The 22,793-nt window shown below is 39.0% G+C and overlaps 1 protein-coding gene and 1 long non-coding RNA gene across 2 annotated transcripts in view; one reads left to right on the top strand and one right to left on the bottom strand.

Annotated features, from left to right (window-relative positions):
• Positions 1-22,793, top strand: part of ADARB2 (adenosine deaminase RNA specific B2 (inactive)) — a 304,888-nt gene that overhangs the window by 60,144 nt on the left and 221,951 nt on the right. The gene's annotated exons all lie outside the window — the stretch shown is intronic.
• Positions 6,494-9,647, bottom strand: LOC138105604 (uncharacterized). Its single transcript, XR_011148556.1, has 3 exons — positions 9,546-9,647; positions 8,280-8,447; positions 6,494-7,750 (listed from the first exon to the last, which is right to left on the bottom strand). It is a non-coding gene; the product is annotated as an uncharacterized lncRNA (long non-coding RNA).

The raw sequence follows: 22,793 nt of genomic DNA, 5'->3' as shown, positions 1-22,793 counted from the left end.
ATTGGCTCCTATAAATACCAATTGGTTTACTTAAATGCATCCAACTGTGACAAAGAAGTAGTAAATAGAAGGGGAAATAAATGGGAAAGAATTAAAATGCATTTGTTTTGAGAAGTGAATACTGATTTCAGTGAAAAGCCATATCAAGTTGAATAAAAGTGGTGAATATTTGCTCATTTATTTAAACCATATTCTTTCCATATATCAGTGTCAGTTCCACTGTTAATGAAACAAATTCAATTAAATGGGTTCAGCAAAACCATATCAATTAGAAAAATTAAACTGGCAAAAGCAGTGGTAACACCTAAGTCTTTGATGCAAAAAGAATAATCCCATTGAAATTGATAAAATAAGCACAGAATTAATCCCAGGTACAGAATTGAATATAAATGAATTAAGGAGATATCCTGGATGTACAGTTTATGTGTGTTTCTACTATATTATATATAACTGTGAGCAGCAATTAAACATGGTAGTTGAACATGGCTGTAACTGTGTATATATGTGTAATTGTTCCTTAAAAAATCCAGCTAGAAGATGCAAGAGTTTAGAAGTCTGGAATCATGCAACAAATAAAAAGGAAAATAAGACATTAGGGAAGGTCAGAATTATACAGCAAGGCATGTTCATATAATATTTTGTCATATAATTATCCTGTTTCTTTTATGTAGTTTTAAACATGTGCATAGCTTTCAGTGCATTAGGAAATGTATTTATGGGTGACTCAATAGAGATATAACTAAAGTATATTACAGAGTCAAAGATTTAATACAGAGAGGAGCTGATCTTCTGTGTGACCTTCCTGCTCTTTGTCCTGTCCCAGGCTGGAGCAACCACAGCTGTGGCTGAGGGAACGCCACACTGAGGAGTTCTCTGAGCAAACAGGTGCCATCCCATTACTGCCTGAGCCTGGCTTGCTCCAGTCGTGTTTCCTTGGGCACACTAAGGCGCTGGAAGTAAAGTCCAGGCAGTACACAAACCTGTGGGAATTGTGCTCTCATATTCAGGAAACTCCATGTTCATCCATACATGTAGGTAGCTCAAAAAACTGGTGGGAAATGTGATTAAATACATTTGTTCTCATCCTCCAAGCTCAGCTCCACCATTCTAAAGCACCCCCCCAAATCAGAATCTTCCAATCCCAATTCCCACTTTGGTGGAGTTTTTGCAATGGGATTTGTAATTAGCAAAGGAAATTAAAGGGAATGCCTGTTTCAAAAGATGAGGAGGATTCCTGTTTTGTTTTTTTTTTATTTCCATGTGTGCCTCATAAAGAAAGGGATCATTTTTTTATGATCAAGATGTTCTTATTTTGAGAGGTCTCTGTCTTGTCTTAGTAGAATTCTAAAGTGCATTTTAAATGTTTGAAACCATTTCCTCCACCCCTCCACAAACAAAACCAAACAGACTAAAAACGAAAACAAAACCTGGTTTATCTACTCATATTCTTTAGCATTCTTCCTATGCTGGGATTTTACCCATTGAGACCAGTGTGTTTATTCACCAGGAGGTGAAACTGTCAGAGATGCAAAGTTGAGAGCAATAGTTTCCTCTAGTGCACTAGTATGGCATAAGTCTACATTTTTACCCCAGGTGAGGAGTAGGTCATAGGGTGTGCTTTGTAATAAATATTTTTCTGCTGCCACATCCCTTTTCCATAGCTTAGCAACTCCTTGCTTCCACAGTAATAAAATAACTGAGCAGCTATTAGTGAAGTGCAAGTACATTTGAACCAGGGCCCCTTCTCATACCAGAAGAAATGTTGGTCTGCTCTGTAGCATCTTTTCCAGATGGCTATGCAGAATGTGCTGCTGGTGTTGTTCACTAATGATTTTATAATGTATTTTAATCTGACACAACAATTGCCTAGATCATTCTTACAGATATATTTCTTAAAAGCCAAATAAATATATCTAGGAGTACCACATCATTGAAATGTAATTGGAGGAAGCCACAGGCTTCCTACCTGCATTAATCAACTGTTGATGAGCTTAATTAATCTCTCAGATCTAAATGGAGGAAGAGAAATGAGAGCTATTTGCTTGAAAGCCAGTATAGCAGGCTTTGAAAACATGAGAGCTGTCTTGTTTATGGGTAGAGATATGTAATGATTGGTGTCTTGCTTAAAACTGTTCATCTCTGTGAAAGAAACATACTCAAACCCTAGGGAATTGGTTTAGTTGCAAAACATAGTTTCTCTCACAAGACAGACTTTGCTTTAAGCTCTCCTGTGTTGCATCATAGAAGCACAGAATCATAAAATTACGTGGGTTAGGAGGGACTTTAAAGATCATCTCGTTCCAACCCCCCAGCTATGGACAGGGGCACTTTTCACTGGACCAGGTTGCCCAGAGCCCCCTCCATCCAACTTGGCCTGGAACACTTCGGGGGAGGGAGCATCCACAACTTTTCTGGGCAACCTGTTACCCTCTCAGTAAAGAGTTTTTTCCTAATATCTAATCTAAACCTACTTTCTGTCTGAAACTATTCCCCCTTGCCCTGTCACTACATGCTCTTATAAAAGTCCCTCTCCAGCTTTCTCATAGACTCCCTTCAGGCACTGGAAGGCTACAATTAGGTCACCCCAAAGCCTTCTCTCCTCCAGGCTGAACAATCTGAATTCTCTCCACCTTTGCTCATAGGAAAGCTGCTACATCTGTCTGATCATCTTGGTGGCCTCCTCCAGACTCACTCCAGCAGGTCAATGTCCTTCCTGTGCTGGGCACCCCAGAACTGGATGCTCTGCTCCCGGTGGGATGTCACCAGAGCAGAGCAGGAGGACAGGATAATCTCCTTTGATCTGCTGGCCATGCTGCTTTTGCTGCAATTCGGGATGTGGTTGAAGGTCAATCACTAATACCTCACAGTACTTAGTTTCTTCACTAACTCTTCATTATTTCCTAGGAGAGTAAATGTCTACTTTTTATTTATTAATATTTTATCAAGCTTATAGGGGCTAAAATAGCTAAAATAATAACAGGATCCCCAGCTTCAATCTCCTTTTAGGCTGCTGCATTTTCCAATACATCTGATAGATTGGTAACAGGAATTTATGCTTTAGATGTAATGCAAATATGTGCTCCTTTTCCTAACTTTTTACATATCTCTCATATTTGTTTCGGGGTAAATCTGCCAAACACTGTTACACAGTTGCAGTCTCAAAATTAGGAAGGGACCTTTGTCTTCTTTATCTTCTTCCTGACAGAGTTGGTAGCTTCCTTGTGCTAGCAGATGCATGAAAATTAATTCCAGGGCGAGAATTGTTTTGTCCAGTCTGACCAGTCTGTTATGAACTGTTAAATCCCATTGACTCTGTTGAGCTCTGTAATGTGTGCTCAGCCAATACATGCTTTCCAGCAAGGCCTCTCCAGTTGCTTGGAAGTGATACAAAGAGAGAAACCCCACCACCTCCTTTAATAATTTTTTCCAGTGGTTAGCCAGCCTCACTGTTGCAAATTTGTGCTTTATTCCTAATTAGAACTTGTCTGGCATCAATTTCCAGCCAGTGATGATGCTGGGCACAGAGGTGGATGCCTCTTAGGTCTCTCGCTCTTTCTGTCACATAATTGATTTTTCATGAATATCATAAAGTAAAGCTGAAATTAGCCCAGCAAAGCAATATGAGACATGTTAGATCAGGAAGCCTTCCTGCATGATATGAAGGCAATTTTTCATCCTATTTATTCTAATATTCTATTGAGCTTTGCATCAAGTTAGTGGATACTCTTTAACCGTGACTTCCTCTGAGGCAGCACATTGTTGATGCTAATACTGAGAAAATATATTAATCATTTGGCCTCTGGCACACTCTGCCTTCGGTCTCTTCTTAGCTCATTCTCCCATTTCTCAACAGGATGGTAATCGACATGCAATTTCTCTATCTCACTGATGGCTCAGACATGCCTAATCCAGATCTCTGTTCCACAAATGTGGGCTTGTAAAACTGGTGCCTCTGGATTGCTTTAGGCTCCTCTGCATGTAGGTGCACATCCCTTGTATGTGTAATTTCATTGTACAGGCATAGGGATGCATATGCAGATGCTTTCAGGCACTACATCTCATTTAGATAATAGCATTAGCTGATAGCAGTTGATTTACAAGGTCTCTTGATGTTTTCATTAAGTGGATCATTGATGCACTTTATTTATTTTTAAATGTTTGCACTTCAGGTCTAGTTGCAGCTCTTCCCATATGGAGCTGACTGGAGTTTTATAGTTCCGAATCCAAGGAGTAAAAATGAACCACAAGTTTCACCAGTTTGGACATTAATTTGGTAATTAATGGTACTCAGTGCCTTCCCATACACCTGACAAATCCAAACTGACTAAAAGTCTCTAAGGTCTTTTTCTGGAGAGAGGCCAGTGGGGCTGTAAATTTGATCAAGACAGATTTCCTGGTCCAGGATGCAGTTTGTGGTCAGAAGGACCTACTGATAGCATACCAGAATAAGCAAGCACCAGAAAGTCAGATTTTGTGCATCCTTCGTATTCCAGCATTGGTTCTTGCAGCTCTCCTACACCCAAGGTATGTATTTCAGCAATCTCAGTGTGGAGTCTATTTCTTTCAGCTATTGGATCTGTTCCACTTGGTTTAAATAAAGGTCCTAACTCTAGAAATGTTGGCATGTCAGGAATTTCTTCAATTCTGAATCAGAAGAGAGCATATTTCAATGTTTTGCGCAGATCAGAATTAAAGAAAAATCTTGTTTTGGAAATTTCAGGAGAAGCAGATTTAAAAGTATTAAAAAATATATTTTTCCTTTTAGTGAAATCTAGATAGGACACCGCATGCCAATGCTGTCTTGGAAGCACACTTATGATCAATGATAGCTTATCCAGTCTCAAATAAAGCAAAAGTATTCAAAACATTAATAAAAGTGTCTGTCTGTCTCTCCTCTGCTAAAAAGCTACTTACTGATTTTTTTTCCTGTGGTAATACAGTAGCAAAATTTGAAATGTTTCAAAAACATCCCTTAGAGCCACACAACAATAATTAACAGCATAGCAAGTGCTGAGCAGCAAGTAGCTGATAATGACAGAGTCTAATGTCGACTGAATGCAATTAATCGTGGATACTACCCATAGAGCTTTGGATTTATACTCAGCTATTACAAAGCACTGATGAGGTCCCCTCTCGATCTTTCACAATGTATATATTAAGAGTAACTCTTCACCATAAGCAGAAGAAAGCAGAAGGAGTGCTTTGAGACTTGCATTTCTTAATATGTTTGCTATCACTCCATTATGCAGTTGGTGGCTGCTATTCTCTGAGGAAGGCAGTATCATAGAGGAGCAGGAGCAGTTCATCCCTCTAATCTTTCCAGCAGACAAGACAACGTGCAATATATATGCAGTCCCTAAGTGGCAAGTAAGTGCCAGTGTAAGATATGGGATACTTTACACAACCTAAAAACAACATTTCTTTGTCCAGTTTTGCTTAGGTTAACCAATGATCAGGGCTGTATGCATATCAGTATATTTATAATTTGTATAAAATCCATTCTTTTCCTTCTCTGTTTTTTTCTGCTATTATGCTCCACTTGATCAGTGCACACTAATGGCTGTTTGGCACTTGACAAGTGACCAGTCTCTTAACCCTGAAGTGAGTTCAGAGCAAGTGAAAGGGCACAGGAGTTTGTCATGTTGCAGCACAGTTTCAAGAAACTCTTACAGATGAGTAAAGAGGATCTCAGTATTTAGAACTGTATCTCTCCAAACTCAATTCAAACACAACTCACAGTCTTTCTCCCCAAGAAAGGTAACAGGGGGAAATAGTGACTTTTAAACTGGAGCATGCTAGGTATCTGTTCCTAGACAACCCATATCTCCTGTGTACAAAAGTCTGCTTTAACTTCAAAAGTGAATGCAAAAAAGATAGTAGGTCAAAAAAAAAAAAAAAGAATAATGATTGTTGACATAGATTGAAGAGTTTTTTGAGACTGACTTTGTAGCTGGGCTCTGAAAACTCCTTTGGTGATGAAGACGTAGCTACAGAGCCAGAACCCTTCTTACTGCTGTCTCTACTTCTTTTTTAGAGTTCACAGTAAGCCTGTGGAGCATATGAACATGAAAAGTTGCCTAAAGTGAAGGCTTAATTGGATTCCATACCTGATCTGATACTGCAGCAAAAAGTGAAAACCTGCACTGAAGTGTTGAGGGGTTTATTTATTAATTTATTAATTTTGGAGCACTTGAAGTGAGTGTTCTTAAACTGAAAAGGATGTAAATTTCAGGGGTTTAGGAAAAAAACAGTATAAAACTGAGGGAATAGAAAGGAAAATTCCCATGTGGCCAGAATTCCTTAGTTTGAATTTCCTCAGAACTGAAGAGTATGATATGAACAGTTGTTTTCAGTAGGATATTATATGATATGCAACTTTTGTCTAACTTTCTGAGGTAACTCGTACATCCTAAAGCAATTTCATAAGAAAAGTCAAGAAAACAAAGCAAGAAATAAGATTTACAATATTTATTTCTAAAGAATGCTTGGGTTTTTTTTTTTTTCATTGTCATCTCTCTTTCAAGCCGTTCCTGTATAGTGCTTTGGAGAGTGATAGATAGCCATTGCTCTCCTAATGCCTTGCTTTAAGTGCAGTGTGATTCCCTTGTGCCTGATTTTCACAGCTAAATTGAAAAATGCAACTCACTGGAAATTCAATTTTCAGACAAGACATAAAACTTCAGAGCACGGGTGGTAATTACAGACTCTACATAACTTTCCGCAGAAGTAGAAAGTCCTTATTCCATTTTCTTAATCATCTTGTATTCATGATTTTTCAGTAGTTCTGCATAGTCCAGTGAGTTTCTTTTAATAACATCTTTCTGATTAGAATGTTCTTTTTTGCAAATGTGAAACAAAGGAAATAATTTGTGGGGAAAGTACCATATGACAATAAACAAGCAGAATAAAAATCAACCAGTGGGGAAGACTGAAATTTCAGTCTACTGGAATATTGTTGTCACAGAAATAGTATTTTGAAAATCCCCTGTGCCCCCATAAATAAATTAATAAATAAATAATCAAAAAAAACCAATAGAAGTCAGCCAAACAACTAATCAAAGTGTTCTGAGTAATGGGAAAATTTAATTATGCAGGGGTTTTTTTTCAAGGGTGGTGTTTGTCATGTGTCATTCCAGTCTAATTAAAGTAGAAGACATCTTTAATGCCAGAGGTACCTGGAAGCTGAAATGATAATTTTCTTTCCTATCACCTACCATTTTCTTTCTTATTGGGATTTTTTCTTCACGGATTTCAGTGTAGCACACCTGAAAACAAGAGAGCTATCCAAACATTTTTTTCTTCTATGCAATCTTCTTGATTTTACTCCTTACTGGACTGAAATGTATTAGTTTTCTCATTGGTATTAGTGGAAGGACTGATGAGAGGATTTTTCAGATCAAATGTCTATCTGTCTAACATCAGCATAGGATTAATATTTTCCCTTTGTTTGCATATCAAAAAGCATAAAAATAGACCTAATTGTTCAAGGCAAGGAATTGCAAACTATATGTGCCATACTAATTACACAACCTGGATTTTTCTTCTCTCTTATCACTTCTTATCAGCACTTATTTCACTTGTCCACATCACGGAGCAAATGCCAGACGAGCATTAGAAATCTGTCTTATTCTGCTACACCTAAAGACATTGTCCCTTTACTTCTCTGAGAGTGGCTGCCATGAGTCTGAATCAATGACTCCATATGTGTGTTGTGTTCATGATGGACATTTAGTCTTCCAGGTATAATTTCCTGTAAAGAAAAGTAATTTTATTTCCAGCTGAATAGGCACTCTATCATACTACCCAAATCAAACAAAGTTATTATTTGGCTTTTTGCCAAGTTGTACAGTATGAAAGGTCATATTTTTAATAGCTTTGTGCTCCATGGTAATCAAATTTGTAAGCCTGGAGAAATAAACAACTTGAATACTTCAGAGTTCTCTGTGCACATTTAACCATTGGTGTTCTGTTCCTATGGCATGCTCCCTCCACGCTGCAAGAGCAGGGCAGGCTGGGCTCTGTTCTTACCTTGGCTGTCAGCTTTGTACAGTTAGGTGTAACCTGCTATTCATACAAGAGCAGGACTAGCTGATTTGAGCTATAAACTCCAGTTTGGGGGACTAAAATCTCCAGTTTTGGGTGCCTTTTGAGTACCAAAAGGTACACTTCTCTATCAGGAATCTGCTGACAGGCAAGCAAGGTTACATTAGTGTAAACCTGGGTGCATGTAAGCATTAATAACTTGGCTTGAGTCAACAATAATTAGAAAGAACACCTGCCTTTAAAAGTCATTTTTCTTCCGGTTGACTGGGCATTGCATTTGTGGGAAACGGATGCTGATTACATGCAAATGAAATTTCTAAGGTTTCCTTGTATTTCATTTTTAAAAATAATCATGCCCTGTTGTGTATCAAGAATAATCCAGCTCAGTTATTGTCCAGCAACACCTGTATGTCAAAAGAAAAGAGCTGTGAAAGCCACGAATCCTTGAAAAGTCCAGAGGAAAAGAGAAAATTTTGCATCAGCACTCAGTTATCTATCTTCTTAAACATTAGATTAACCTGAGGTTTTTGTGATTTTATAATAGCATTTGTTATGAATTGGCTTAGAGTCAAGGTACAATCTGACTGGGGAGAGGAGATGAATTATTAACCTGTAACACAACGGCTGGGAATTGAGGCTGCCAGACAGGACTGTTAGTGCAATGTGTATTGATGGCTTCTCGATGGTGAGCATTTTGTCTGTCTCAGAATAGCTGAGGCTGGTTGCAATAGCCACACTGCTTTGGTAATAATACCTTTCTTGGTCAATGCTTTCATTGGCCTTTTCCAGTTTCTTTCCTGAATTTTACATTTGGTGGTCAGAGGTTGAAGTCTACAACCTTTGACCATATTTCTTTACCTGTACAGTTAGGCAAGACTCCAATCATAACCATTACTTTAAGTAGTATCTCTTGCATTGAGTTGCTAAAAATAGTACTAAATACCATTTAGGATTTATTCAGAAAACCTAAGCAATATTGCATTGAGTTGCTAAAAATAGTACTAAATACCATTTAGGATTTATTCAGAAAACCTAAGCAATATTGTCATGGAGACAGAAATCTTGCTCACCTGTTACAGATTTCTTTGCTACAGTGCACTGCTAGAGCTGGAATTTGTGTTTTGCCTATACAGCATTCACTACAAGATTTGAATTCAAATTGCCTGAAAGTGTTAATTTAAACTGCATTGTTAAACTATATGATGTAACTCCCTTATTCAAAGTGAAAGAGGTCTTCACTGGATTTAGTTTAATTCACTTTGGAAATATCCATATAGAATTGCCATGGATTTTAAGTAGTCAGCTTTAAAAGCTCCTCCAGTGTAACTTACCTGAGTATTGCTCAGACTGTTCTCTAACAGGTTCTCTGATAAAAAGCCTCGCTGTGCCAAACCTGTTCTTTAATAAGCATTAGAGAAGCAGCTACGTGTTTTACCTCTGTCGAACGGTGCTTGCCTCGTGACTGAGTTTCATCATAAAACATTGTAGTACTCAGAACTCACCTCAGAATGACAGACATTGCTGTCTGCTCCAGCGTGATCCAGACTCCCTCCTGCAAGTGCTTTCACACGGCAGGAAAGCCAAACCCAGCCGTCCTGGCTGCTTGCTCCGAGCACAAGTCTGTCAGCTCTGAGAGCGGTGGGCAGGGGGCCCTGCTTTGCATTTTGAGTAAGTAGGTCACAGAAGAAGTGGCTTTTGTGAGGTGAGCCTGCATAACTTAGAAAATTACCATTTGTGGAGAATTAAATGGATGCTCCAGTGCTTGACAAAGGTTCTTCAGAAGTAGGGTCTTTAGGTGTGCATTGAGAAATAAGGAAAAAGTAGTGTGTTTTGATTTTTACTCTCTTCTTCTTAGCTCTCCAGTTTGTAGCCATCTTTTCTTCCAATCAACATTTTTTTCTTGTCTACTGAAGCTTCTTAAATACAATACATTTAGTTCAGAGGTGTTTTTCCCTTTCTTTGATATGAAATATATTCTTCCTGTGTTAGCTTCTTCTAATCTACATTTTAGTTTCAACTAATTATCCACAAGTAACTTGCATCATCACATAGAGAATAGGATTTAACTGAACAGAAATACCAGCAGATTCTTGATGTTTGAAATTAGGCAGCACAAAAATTTAACACATACAAAATGGAGTCATGAACATAATTACATTTAAAGTTCTGTGACTTCTTGTTGCCATGTTCATAATAAGATCACCATCATTTTGGTGCTGACTAGATATTAAGCTTCAAAAATCATTCTTCTGAGATGCAGTTACAAATATTTACAAGACAAGTTTTTTTTGCCAGTAGATAAATTTAAACTTGCACAACTTTGCTCCAACAGGAGATACTAGATTGAAATCTTTGAAGAGGTGAGTAATATTTCCCTTAAAGGGGAAGTTGCTTTCTGATGCTTTTAACAGAATGAATTAAATCTCTGAGCGAAGATTTTAACTGACAAAAGGCTGATTTTAAATACTTGCTCTGTTTTGTAGAAAAGGCTCCAGGCTGTGACTGCTCTGCAGGCAGCGTGGTTGTGTACAGCCAAACAAACAGCCCGTGACACTGACACATCACTCGTGTGGCAGCTCCATTCTGGATGAGGTGATTGATTGCAGTCCCCTTTCAAGGGATGCTGTGGATAGAAACAGTGTGGCTGCAGCCAGGCAATTAAAAAAAAAAAAAAAAGGTAGCTTCAAAAATTTTAGGAAGTGTAGACTGTGACTTACTGGTTAAACTCTGACAAAATGATCAACACTTGATACACCCATCTTTGGGAGCAAAGTTTGTGAAGACAGTGGTGGGATATCTTACATTTTCATGTTTTGCTGTTTCTCTCCAAAGATGTCTGTGAATCTGTTCCTTACTGGCCCATGTACCAAAATGTTACATGATGTCACTGCCTTTCCCCCTTCGGCTGCTATTTCTCTTCCTGGACTGGAGATATATACATATTAAACACTGAGGTCAAATAAATTTCTAATGTATGTCACATAGTTACATTAACAGTTTCTCTGAAGAAAGAGATGGTGTTGTCAAGTGTCAGGCAAACCTATTCCTGCTCCCCCAAGCGCTGGGGGCAGAGGTTACAGCACCAAGCAGCTGTGTAGGTAATTGTCTGTAGAAGTCTGATGGACTGCATGATACTGCAAGTGATATGTATCTAAACCAAAAGAGAAATCACTTAGCATTACCTTAATTGCAATAATGGCTAAAGAAATAAGTTGTTCCCTTAGGACTTCAGGCTGCAGTGTATAACTTCGGGCAGTCCACATATGCATTTTGTAAGGACACAGGCTCCAGACCAGTCAAAAAATGTGTGTGATATCTGGTGAAGGACCTGTCATAATCTGAATTAAAACATTTTGGTGAACAAAGGAAAATAGTAATTGTGCTCTCATCCAAAACCAAAGTCAAATGTTGTTGTGAATGTGCTTCTAATTGTTTGGATCACAAGGTGTTGCTGGCACGACAGCTCTCTGGGAAGGAAGTATTTGTGTTTAAAGGCATCTGAGAAACACACAGAGTCACAAAATGGAAAGGGTAGAACAAAGAGATGGGTGGGGAGCAAGGGACAGGGCAAGGTTTCTTTTGCTTGGTTTCCCTTCCTTTTCTAGTTGAACATTTGTATTGCAACAGCAAGACACCAAATGGTTAACAGCCAAAGACAAAACCCCCTGTGACCGTCAGGTCTCTGTGCAATCATCAGCAGAACTAGCTATTCTAGCCAATTTAATAGCTTGAAAATGAACTCATTAGTGGTCTTTTATCAGTGGAAAAAAGTCTATTAAATCCGGATGTGTGAAGAAGCAGTACGGAGGCTCATTTCCATCCCACTTGTGACCTGAACAAATCAGAGAAATGCTTTTCAAGGAACGGGGTCAGGCTTGACTGCAATAAGATATTTTCTACGCACAGCACCCAACTTGTATCTTTCCTTCAAGTTTCTGATGCAGTTAATTTTAATTTACAGTCTATTTGTCACTCCCCACATCTCTCCCTCTCACCTCCTTCCCAGTACCACTGTCATCCATAAACATGTGAGCTGTTTATACTTTATAAAGAGGAAATGTACTACAGTCTGTTGGATTTTTTGATAAACCTGCCCAGTGATGGCCCTCGGAGGGCTCTGGACTTCACTTCTCACTAGCTGAGGGAATAAGTAAAGATTCAGATCCTCCTCTGAAAGGTAAAGACCACAGCAGAATGATGCTGATTTACATCAGCTTGTGATCTTGCCAGAGCTATGGGCAGAGGCAAAGCATAGTCCAACCTTCTTTCTGCCCCTTTGGAGAGCAGAAAACCAAATGTGAAGTGTATGAGATGTACTTCCCCCAAAAGAGGCAAAAGCATGGTTTCTGTCAGGATATTGACATTGTTCTGGAATTGTCTCAGAATTATCTGGGAAAGCTCTTCTACAATCCTTGCTTCTGGCATGGTGCACAATGTTGAGCTAATAAACCCGAGACTAAAGCACACATTGCACCCAGAAGGTGGTGTATCTGTGGGATAATGATGACTGTTCACAGTGAGTTTTAAACCTTTAGCCTCTTGAGAAGTATTTAAGGACTGTCATTGACAGAAATATTTAAAAAAACATCTCACATCTTGGCATGAAGGAGTTAATTATATTTGTATGACTAAATCTAAAAACAACTGTTTCAAACACTTTTAAAAGACTGCATTTGTACGAGGAGTGGGACTATTGTTCCTGGAGAGCTGTAGCTTTCCCTGCACACATAGTGGAATAGCACTGTCTTCAACTCCATGGGAAAGGCTTTTTTTTCCCTTTTTCCTTGCGACTGTTTGGTCAAAAGTTAAACTCGTAATGGAATTAATTTATTTTTTTTATTTAATTCCAGACATTTTATGCACATGTATTTAAACTTACATTACTTAATAATATACTAGGATTACTTAATGGCCTCTCATCCTGCCCTGAAACATAACCCTATTATTCCAGTCTTAGCTCTCTTATGAATAGAAAATCCCAACTAGGATAAATTCCTTTAAAATGATGCTGGGATTTTACAGTGAGTCTGTGGGCTAGTTTGAGACCACCAAACTCATTTACTGCTGTCTGTTAAGCCAAGCGTGAATCACAGATCTCTGGGGTGGAAATTCACTTTATTAACCCCCTGGGTCACTCAGCTACCAAGGCAACGGCTTTCTGTAATGAGTAACTCCATAACTAAAGCATCAGCCACATGAAACCCAAATGCCTTGATTAGAACAGAGGCTGGTAAACCTCAAACCAAGCACATAAATACTTTCCAAAAGTTTGTTCACCTCTTAGCAGAAGCTGTTCTCCTTCACTTGGTTTGAAAGGAACAAAGTTGAAAATTGTTTCCCAGCCTGCTTTGCCAGCCCCAGAGCCTGCCTGATAACTTGATTCACATCTCAGCCTCACAGCACACTGCAGCAATTCTCCTGTCATTGCCTTGTGTGCTCCTTCTTGCATGCCCTGGTCCTGGGGGATGCCCGTCAGCCCAGGATATCTGGCCATGTTATTAGCTTGTCTTGTAGATGCTGAGAGAGAGCCTATCATGCATTTTATTGTGTATCAGAAGAAGAGACACAGGGGATGCTTTATCCCATGCAGTCCAAACTTAAATAAATTTGGAATTAAGACTAAGTATTTATTTAATATTCTAAGGTAAGCAGAAATCTCCTTTACCTAGGAAAAAACATTCCACTGTTAGGACTTCTTAAGTCTGGTTTAATTACTGGATCTCTCTCACAGGCATAAAAAAGGTCATAGAATTACAGGAATATGGTAGCCAGGAAAATTTTTTTGAACAAATAACTGTCTGTCTGATTTAAGGTGTTAAGATTTGTGTCCTTGTGCAGCAGTAGATGTCCTGCAACACAGGCAGAGCACCCTTGGACGGGTACCATTATTACAGAGCATTGCTCAATCTGCCTTCTCACTGAAGCTTTTGACATGCTGTAAATTTGTTTGCAAAATTCCACTGTGCTTTACTTAGCACATCTATAGACCAGCAGACATGTGCATTTGTTGCTGAGAAGTAATTTTATGTTATCTGTAGCCCCATTTTTATGTTTCAAACTCTTTCTCCACACATCACTGGGAATGTTAAACTCTCACAAAGCAAGGGGAGAGAGCCATTTAAATAGCATGCATACAGATAATATGCTGGCTTTTATTCTTTGTTCTCACAAAGTATGTACTGTACAAGAAAGGAACATGGTCACCTATCCCCTTACTGGAGAAACTGTCATTCCTAATTCATTTACACGGGGTGCTTAAGATGCCTTGAGCAAACTAAAATAGCTTTAAAGGAAAATTAATTTAGTTTGACTGGAGAAAACTAGTAATTTTTCTGGAAGTGTAACACATTTGTTAAAGAAAGAGGTTGTGCTGCTTTGTGCAGGGTTGTTAACAAAACCTTTTTCCATGCCCATGGTGCACGACTGGCAGTGCAGGCAGCACCAAGCACCATCCAAGCCACAGTGATGGGCTGGATGCTCCTGATGCTCATTTTGGATCGGGACTGGGTAGGGCCATGCAAGGTGACAGGTGATGTTCTTTGCCCACTGTCGTGAGGAACACCTGAGCCACCCAGCCCAATGGTGGCAGGGCAGTGGCACCACCTTTGGATGTCTCCCAGTAATCAAACTGGGAGAAATGAAGGAGCAAGTCCTCTGCTCCCAAGAAGGACTGGTCTGGCAGGGTGGCCACTGTGGAGAAGCAGAACTGCTCAGGAGTGAGCTTCCCATGCTGATTTCACCTGTGGCCTTGCCTGAGCCAGCTGTGTTGAGCCTTGAAGGGCAGAGAAGCTTTTCTGCTACAGAGTTGTGGAAGAGGTGAGTGTTTGGTGAGAACAACTTCCCTGTTCTGCCTGCTTTTCTTCTCCTGTGTCAGGGAGCCCCGTTTCTGTGGCTTTTTGTGTTGAAGCTTTTTGACTTTGCTCTGTGAATAGGGACCTAAAGCAGCGTTTTTTCTAAGGGCACGAGTGGAAGTACTTAGCAGAAATTAACACACTATTTTCCATTAAACTCACCAATTTACTCTTTTTTTGTAGGGGGAAAAAACGCAATACTGACCTGTCCTTCTGATACGTACTGCTCTCTGTCAGTGTGGTGGCAATGTTCATGTGCTGTTCCTCAAAATAAGAGTTAGATTAATCAATGGCTAATGTATCACAGTGGCAACCCTCTTTTAGGTGGCTGAATACTTTCAAGAGTACTACAACTGTCTTTCTAATGGCTGTAAGGTGGTGTTTAATGATGTTGTATAATGGCAATATCACTACCTGAAGAGCATTTTTATCATAGAATCATAGAACGGTTTGGGTTGGAAGGGACCTTAAAGATCATCTAGTTCCAAGCCCCTTGCCATGGGCAGGGACACCTTCCACTAGAGCAGGATATTTTTTAAAAGTACAAAGTGTTTTTAAGGGCTGATTTCTGTCCTTTTTATTCATGGACTTGATGATCTTAAAGGTCTTTCCAAACCTTAATCTGTCTTTCTATGGAAAATATTTGGACTTTTGTCCTTCTTCCCTCTGTATTCCAGGGAAAAGTTAGGGGCACAGTCAATTCTGAAATTGCAAATATATGTTAAAAAAACCAACCAAACAACCAAACAAACAAATCCCAAGATGTATGATCGGGGTTTTTTTGAAAAAATGAGAATTACAAGCTTACATGATTTCTCATGGAAAAAACTCTAGATGTTTTAAATAAAGGTTTTTAGAAGCAAGGTGAACAGACTTCAGCCTTTATTTACAGACTAAAGAAATATTCCAAAATTTTGTCCTGGGTCAATGAAGAAATATTACTTGGGAAATATTGAGGTAAAATCAGTTTGGAAAAAAAAGAGAATTTATCCATTTACATATTTAAAAAAAAATCTGTACTATGTATATGTAGCATCTCTTAATTTTCTTTACAGCTCTGCAAATCACCCTGCCATAGAACATCTTATGGATATTTAGAGCTAGAAGTTGCTGCATAGCTAAGATATTTATTCTGGTATCTCACCCTGAAAATACATTAAGTGAACCCTCACAGATGTCCATGCCATTACTTACCCCTGTAATGTTGTTTTCCGTCCAAACATAAGTGGTCTGTGTATGCTAAAACAGCTGCACCATTACACTGTGCACAACACCTGTTGTGCAGGTTAGTATGTGTTACACAGCAGCAACACAAAAATGGATATTTTCTAGGCACCAGTCTTTCTGGGTTCTGATTTGAATTCTCTAAGACACCCACATTTATGCATCATAGTTTTTAGAGCATGAGGCTCTTAAAAAAACACATAGGTCATAGGCTGGCATGGTCATCCAGAAGGTCACATCCTTATTTTTAGTGATTACTGATGTATGCAACCTAGCACTGTTTTAAAGTGGTTATAATTAGATGTGTTTATAATTTGTTGTTTTATTAGAACCTCATTATTATAGTAGTACATTAGATTCTAATACCTTTTCTCTGTTTCCTGTTCTGCTGACCAACTGGACCTGAACTGCAGTTCAGGAATGTATCTTTTGTTCTGCTTTGATGGGTGGTAAGCAGAAAGAATTAGTCTGTCTGATGAGATGGGACTGAGCTGTTGCAAAAATCCCCAAACAATGGGGATTTCTACCTCCTTAAAAAAAAAAAAAAAGCGCATCTCATTAGTACTCTGCTGTCATTTCCTGCAGGTTATCAGCTTTAGAGAACTCCTTTTAAGTGTCATGCAGCTGGTTTTAAAATAGGAAGAAATTATCTTGGAACTTTTGAAGAGTATTGGCATTTTTCCTTTAACGAATTAGAAGCTGAAAGAAGACAAGAGGAAAAAAAAAAAAGTGTCTTGTCTCACCTCCCTGCTCCATCAAAATGCTGTCTTTTAGGAAAGATCTTTCAGGGATACACTGTCTCCTGACTGTTATGGCTTATACCATAGAGAAACACCTATGAGAAGCTGAGAAAAGCAATGTTGTTCCACCAGTCTGCAGACTACTGTAAGTATTAATATGGTCATGTAAAGATTCCTAAATAAATTACAATGATACTGAAAAAATGACAGTAGTATATGATAATGACTTACATTTCTGAGACCCCAGTGTCAAATTTTTTTTGTTCAGACAGATGAATTTCATGCAACTGTTATAGACAGAGAAAATATAGTGGCTGTAACTCTTGGTGTTGCTCCTGTCTAATAAGACTGAGCTTTGGCAAAGTGATTGCATGATTATTTTGATTTAAAGGAAAGAGAGGTCATATTTTTCCTGAATAGAATTGTGTCTATGGAGGGACATATTATGTAATGCTGGCTGTGTTTAAGGACCAAAAGGGTCTTAAGATATTACTGATTTAATCTGATGAGTAGATTTTCTGTTGCAGCCATTATTAATTGGAGTGATCACTACGGCACTGAATGTTCTCTTTATTCCGGAAAATTATTCTGGCATAATTGGTTCACTCTGACTTCAGCCTACCTTTTTATAGCCACTGTGAGTCCTGGGCAGCAGAGTCTGAGGTGAGAAACCCAGCTCATAAGCACGTCTCACTGTACCAGAGGAATGCGCAAAGCACAAACACTGAAGCGTATGTGTGAGTGACAGGAAATTGCTCAGGCTCAGTTTGAGCTGTATCTTTCAGCATCAGAGTCCAGCTGGTAAAAAACACACCTGGGAGGACCCATCTCGGAGCTGCTGCTGCTGCTGCTGCTGCTGCTGTTGGCCAAGAGCAGGGGCAAGCACAGCACAGCTTTGAGGGAACTCAGCAACTCCTGGAACAGTACTATAACTGAGGTTTCAGGGTTGCTGTCTCCAAAATTGTTTTCCTCATACCAGAGTGGGACACATCAGCTTTCAGCTGACTAAAAATCACTCAAGTACCTCACCTGTTCATTCCTGTTGTGCTTTACATTTCCATTCTGTGTTTCACACCAGACAATGTAATGGAATCTCTCTAGAGGACTAATATATGTTTTTCCCTGTGATTGGAATCCCAGCAGCAGTTTGTACAGTGCAAGAACAGACAAAGTGTGATTCACTTTCTATCAGGCCTTTGTTCCATTTATTCTCTTTGCTTTCCTGCTCAGTTAACTTTTAACAAGAGTGAACTCCTTTGAACAAGCCCCTGTTCATTCATTTTAGTACTTTCATTTATCTCCTGATGCTCACTGTGGATAGGAAGCCTAGAGATATTTCATTAATGAAGCATGTGAAAGTGAACCAAGTGGACAGAGAAAATTATTAATTAATTTTCATGTTTCTTGGGTATCATGGTTGTGCAAGAGTTTGGCAGATTAAGAGCTCATTTTAACCTTATCCCGAACGCTAACTGAATGAACGTGGAAGTCAAAGTACTTAGCAACCTCTGTAGCACACAGAGCTCACACCTGCCTGCTGGGAGTTGACAGCAACATAAGAAGCTGGGGTTTGTCTCATCAAGTGTAAGCCACAAACACTGACCTGAATGGGGAATACTCACAATAACAGAAGAGTGTCTGTAACTCAGGTATGCAACTGTTAGCAAGCAGCTTGTCATAGTAACATTTGAACTGGTGTTTTGATGTACACAGCACAGAGGTAAACTCCAGTAATACACCTTTGTAGTATAAAAGGGGATGTATACATGAGAAAAGATTCTGAGATTTGTGAGTACTGTTTTTACTGTGAAAAGCCAGGAGTGGCCTCATGGCTCCCAGGAGACGTGTGTGGAGCTCAGTCCTGTGTCTTTGACAATGGACATGAGGGCAGAGCACTGCTGTAAATTATTTGATTAGTGTACAGAAATTGTCCAGCTGAAGACTACTTTGTATGGTAACATAAAGCCAGAGTCCATTTATTTCAGAGGTCTTTTGAGTTTACTGTATATGAGCTATTCTTTCTAGAAGTGCCTTGATGTAGTTTTCCCAGGTTTCACCTGATTTATGTGCCCATTTCTGTAAGTGCTAAATGTCCTTCAGTCATAGTTAATTGAGTCTGAGTCAAAGTCACCCACCACCATAAGTATTTAGCTGCTAATCTCAGTCCCTGATACAACTTTATTATTATTTTTCACTGTATGTTTCATCCCTCTGCCTGGATTCAGTTTCAGAAAACTCCCTGTTCTGTTCCTCCCATCCTACCTCCTGAGAGACACAAAGCCTCTCAGCATTTCATTTCTCTACACTGCACATTACTTTTAGAGCACTGATCAAACCTGCAGATCTTCCCTTACCTAGAATGCTGTTCCTATTTAAAAATCTGTTTGGATACTGTTTTCTACCTCTTAAATTTAGGTAATATTCCATTTTCAGTTGGTATCTACTAGTGTATTTTATTTTCCTTGAACGAATACTTCAGTACAGGTCTCTATTCCCCTCTTACTATGGGTTACCATTTAATGACCTTAAATAAGCTTAAATGCTGAGATAGATAGATAGATAGATAGATAGATAGATAGATAGACTCTGCTTCCTACATTTAATATAATGTGTTGCCGTGGAGATAAGTTCTTACCTATCTGACAAGTAACACATAAGCCAAAGAAGTTATTGCCAAAATAGTTCAAAGATTGGAAATGTGATATAAAAAAAACTTTTTGCCACTGAGCTAAATTATTTATTTTGCTACTCTTTTTGCTGTTCTATCTTTCCTCTCCTGAACCATCTCCATTCCTGCTAACAGGACTGACAGGCATGTCCTATTGACGTCTTTCCTAGTTTTGCTCCGTGAGCTGGATTACACGTTATTGAGCAATGAAACTGGGATTTTGCTGCCTCATCATCGAAGTCTGAAAGACTTTACTTCATCAAAGATCCATCAGTTAAGGTTTTTTTTTTGATCCTGCATCTAGAATTTCATGGCAGAAATGGCAGCACTGCAGGAAATTTACCAGTTGGGATAATTCACAAGCTCCTCTCCTTCTGGGGTTTACAGACTCATCATTTTAGTTTGTCCTTGGTACTTCTCCAGAACTCTTTGCCATTGTGTGAGTAACTCTACTGGATTAGCAATTTAGGGTTTTGTTCCTGGTGTTTTCTGGTTTAATTTGTTAGATGGATTGAATAATACATTTAAAATATCCACTTGTCAGGGCAGAGCTAGACAATTGCTACCCTGTGTGTGTTCAGACACACACTGAAGCACCAGAGTAAAAATTTATCTTTTACCTTAATGCTCTCATGAGCACTGCCTTTGATTTAACCCGTGACACAGCAGTGAGGGCTGTGCACTCAGAAAGAACAGAACAAGGTCATCTATGCAGTGGAAATGGCATGAAAAGCAGGAGCAGTGTGTGGAGCTTTCCCAGAGAAAGAAGAGGCAAACTATGCTGACCCTGAAAGCTTTTCACTCAACCCCATACTAAAAGAGAAATTCTCCAAGATTATAATTAATTCATTTTTACTTTGCTAAAGGCTCCTGTGCCGAGGGCTGTGCCTTGGTAACCAATCACTACCTTCCATCTTTGCTGTATGCATATCAGCAGTTTGTTTCCAAAATGAACTGACTGACTTTCATCTCTGTGATGTAAATGACAACAGTCTTAAGAAAAATTCTGGCTGACAGGAAAGGACATGGTAGAGTTTTCATAGCAAATAACAATGAACCACTAGTTCAGGAAACCTGAAATCCCCTTCTTCACTGCTGGGAAAGCTCACTGCTCCCTTTATTGCATATTAATTTAAATTTGGAAGGCAAACAGTTATGAGTGAAGTGGTGCTGCTCTAAGTATGCAAGGTGTATTCGTCAAATTCATAAGAAATGTTGTGCTAAGAATACATGTAAATTTATGGAAAATTTGCAAGCTATTTTTGGGGGGTTTACCCAAATATTCAGTACTCCCCAGTCATTTTCTTTTAATTAGCAGAATGATTTGTCACCTCACAAAATGTTACCTTTTTCCCTAGCTTGTGGTCTAAGAAATATGGGAAAGTCATAGCCAAATTGGCTCCCCTATTATTCTGATCTCCAATGAAAATTACTCTAATTTAACCAAATAACTTTATGTCATTATTAAGCACTCCTTTGAAATGTGTCTGATTTAAAAAAAAAAAACTAGGTGTGTCTCAGAAAATCCAAATTCAAAGCAGGAAAAGTACAGCTAAGTAGTCAATGGAGTTCTGAATTTCATGTAAGTGCCAGCAAACGCACTTTTGGTGCTCTCCATAACGAATCAGAGATAGAGATGAGAATTCAGGAGCAAGGAGGCAAGACCAATAGGATGAGTATATGTCATGTAAGTGAGTAAGAAGAGCATTTCTGGTATTTGCATTTAATTGTTCCTGAATATTTTTCTTTAAAATTAATTAGTCACATGGAAACCTTGTGGTCAACAGTAGCCGCTATTCTTGTAAGCCTTCCTTCAGCTGTTAATGTTCACATTTTTGGAATGGATCCTTTATGTTTGAATGTATTGGTTCAAACCACTTAGTTTCACTTGGCTTCACACTAGAGGTATTAAAATTCCTGTTATTATCTTTCTTTGCCATACTTTGGAAGAGATCTGGGGAATATTCAGTGCAACTGAACTTAGCTTCTAAAAAGAATTTTATTATTTCAGGATTCTTGACAATTCACATAAGAATTTTAAAAATAATGGCCTAACATATGTGTGGAAAATATTCTCAATTTTCTTCATTGAGCAATGCTAATGTGCCAGAATAAATCATACTTAACCATTCACAAATAAAAAAGCCAAGCTAGTCAACTTAAGTAACTACTTTAATGGTGAAGCTGCATCTGACTCTGATAGAGGGTTCTCACTTTAACGTTCTTCTGCATATATTAGAAAAATATTATATTAGGATATTGTATTAGGAAAATTTTTAAAAATGTGGTTGAAACAAGCCTCATGAGGCCTTCAGTCCAACCTAGAGTCAAAACAAACTTGTGGCCAGCACTGGACTAGGTCAGCACGGATGTGTAGCCAAGGATGTGATCACCACAGCCTTGTCCTGTCTTACTTTCCTATTGTGGAGAATTTGGCAGGTCGTCATAGGATGCTACGAGATCACCCCTGAGCCTTCCCTTCCCCAGACCAAGCAACCTCAGGTGTCAATGTCCCATGCTCTGGGCCCTGGACCCTCTGTGTAGCCTTGAGCTGGGCTCTCTCCAGGATAACTCCTGAGCAGGGGGACAGAAACCTGGGCACAGTGTTCCATTGTTAAGCTTCACCAGCACCAAGTGGAGGTGGGTGGTAACAATTGATCCTGGCCTATGACCCAAATTCCCCAAATTCTTCTTCAGGAAGCCTTGAGTATATTTTGCTTTATTTGCAAATTATTTGCAACTCGATGTCCATCACCACCCTAGGTCCTCTCCAGCAGGGCTGTTACTCAGACAGTCACCTCCCAGTGGTTAATCCTGCCTTTCACCTCTTGAACCCTATGACATTCTCCAGGTTTCCCAAAGTCTTGTTTCTTCAACCTTTATCTGCTGGAGGGCAAGTCAGTCACCCTAATCTGGGATCATTTGCAAGGATGCAATTCTGTCTGAGTTCTAGAGGAAAATATCAGGCAGTCTAAGCCCCACAGTAGTCCCTGGTATATTTTTGACAAAGAAGTTGCTGTCATACAGTCTCCATGATGTAGCACATAGCTTGATTTCTTTTTGCAAAAAGCGTATTAAAGAAAACATATAAATGACATATTCCCTGTAACCTCTTACAGTAGGGCAGAAATGTTCTTTGCATAACTCTTCTGGATTTGGACATTATTTTCCTCCTTATTTGCATGAGTAGATAATCTGTTCTTTCACAGTTTAACAATAGCAATCAATATTATTTAAAAGGTTTCATTTTTTGTATCGAAAAGTCAT

This window comes from Aphelocoma coerulescens, chromosome 2, assembly GCF_041296385.1.
Source record: "Aphelocoma coerulescens isolate FSJ_1873_10779 chromosome 2, UR_Acoe_1.0, whole genome shotgun sequence".
Taxonomy (NCBI): domain Eukaryota; kingdom Metazoa; phylum Chordata; class Aves; order Passeriformes; family Corvidae; genus Aphelocoma; species Aphelocoma coerulescens.
This window is presented reverse-complemented; position numbering and strand designations above follow the sequence as displayed.